General features: G+C 38.5%; 1 pseudogene; it reads left to right on the forward strand.

The window, feature by feature from the left end:
- The first annotated feature begins 989 nt into the window (after positions 1–989).
- LOC132539636 (U6 spliceosomal RNA) lies at positions 990–1,089 on the forward strand (annotated as a pseudogene).
- Positions 1,090–2,291: the final 1,202 nt, after the last annotated feature.

A 2,291-nucleotide genomic window follows, 5' to 3' on the forward strand; every position in this document is an offset into this window, starting at 1 on the left:
TCTAGTAAAGTAACAGCGTAAGACGTTAAAAATAAAGTTCTTTATGACTTTCACTTTTCTGCTAGCCGAGGAAGATGAAATATGAACTACAACTCGTTTCTAGACTCTCTACCCGTGACCTCCACCTCTAAGCACATCAGTCTTAAGTTGAACCATTTTCATAAATGGCATGTCCACAAACGAAAAGTCCTCAATATTTAATTGTCTTGTTTCTAATCAATACTTGTTTTATAATAATGTAATAAGATAAGCTATTCCTACTTTCTGGCCTTTAAAGCCTTACATTTCTACTCTGTAGTTACTTTATTCTGCCTTTCCAAATGTAAAGGTTTTTCTTCACTTGTTCCCAAAAAGAGTGAACTAGTTTTTTTTGAAAGTGATTCTTCTGTTGGTGTTTGGTGAGATGTTGAAAATTCAGGCTAATTGAAAAAAATGTGATGATTTCTATATTTTTTTGATGATTTCTATTTTTGGTCAGGCACTAAAGAAACACCTTAGCAGGTGTTGAAAATCAATAGTATGAGATAAATAAAATGTTTTGGAATCCAAATTTGGAATATCTGAACACAGACCTATCAGTAGGTTTTATTATAACAAGCTTCATGAATCCATGCAAGTCACTAGAACATATATTCTTTAGGACTTTCTCTGTTCCAATGATATTTTTTTTCAGAAAATTTAAATTGCTGAAATCATAGGAGAGAGGTTTTTATATGAGAGAAAGAAAGAGAAGCCAGACCTGGAGGTGGCACATATGAAGCCAGGACTTGGCAAGGGCATGTCAGAAATGCGAACTCTGTGCTCGACCAGATGAACTGTCTTCCCAACCCCCTCTGACATTTCCCCAGTATCTTCCTGGAAATTCAGAAACTCTTCAACTTTTGCAAGTGTGTGTATTTTTCACAGCTTTATAGGGGTAAAAAAAAAAAAAAAAAAGACAGACCTTCACGCCTATTTTAAACAGAAAGGGATTTAATACAGAAATTAAATTATTCTAAAAACTACTTGAAGACTGGAATTATACAGAGAAGATTAACGTGGCCCTTGCACAAGAGTGACACACAAATCTGTGAAGTGTCATGTATGTTATAATGGGGACGGGAGAGAAGGCCCATGGAGGGTTGGCGACACCGTGCCTTGCAATGGAAGGAGATGACACTGTGGTGGAGGGTGAATTTTACTAGCACATATTTTGGGGACATGCAATATTATGCCCCTGATACAATAATCATCTTATAAGTCAACATTACTGCAATAAAATTAAAAAGATAAAAATGGAATTATTAGAATAATTAGATAACCTATCATGATGAGACAGTCAGTTAAAGCACTGACTTGTAAGGAGTTTTTTGTGGGTTTTTTTTTTTTTTTTTTGGCCTCCAGGGTTATTGCTGGGGGCTCAGTGCCCGCACTATGAATCCACTGCTCCTGGAGGCCATTTTTCCCATTTTGTTTCCCTTGTTGTTGTTATTGCAATTACTGTTGTTGTTGGACAGGACAGAGAGAAATGGAGAGAGGAGGGGAAGACAGAAAGGGGGAGAGAAAGATAGACACCTGCAGACCTGCTTCACCACCTGTGAAGTGACCCCCCCTACAAGTGGGGAGCTGGGGACTCAAACTGGGATCCTTATACTAGTCCTTGTGTTCGTACCATGTGCGCTTAACCCACTGCGCTACCACACAAGCCCTGCCTGACTTGTAAAATTTTTTAAAGTCATAGAATAGATCCCCAGATCAGGCCTATTCTGCCAGAATGTCAGCAGCTTCCTGACACTCCTGAAGCTGCTACTAGGACTCATGGTCTGACCTCACTTCAAAGCCAGAGTACATCTCAACAGTCCTGCTCCTAGATCTGATTTGCCAGCAGATGCATGATTTGACTTTCCAGAAGCCTCAGAAATCCAAGGAGGCATACTGAACTAGCGATAGATTAGAACTATGCACCTATTAACTATATTCGTAGAAAATTGTGGCATTGGGTGGGGAAGGAATTATAGTAATTATGCAAACAGACTTCTATGCCTGAGGCTGCAAAGTCCCACATTTAATCTCTCACACCATCATAAAACAGAGTTGAACAGTGTTTCTGTGTCTCTCTCACTCCCTCCTCACCCCCTCCCTGTATCTCTCTCTCTCTCTCTCTTAGTAAAAATGAAACAAATAAACTTTATAAAAAATAAAACGAACATTTAAGGACAAAACAGTAAAGATACAACTGGACATATTCAACTGACAACTGGAAGTTCTGTTAAGATACTGTTTCCCATGAACTGTGCATTTTTATCCACATT

The sequence above is a fragment of the Erinaceus europaeus genome, chromosome 7 (assembly GCF_950295315.1).
Source record: "Erinaceus europaeus chromosome 7, mEriEur2.1, whole genome shotgun sequence".
Taxonomy (NCBI): Eukaryota; Metazoa; Chordata; class Mammalia; order Eulipotyphla; family Erinaceidae; genus Erinaceus; species Erinaceus europaeus.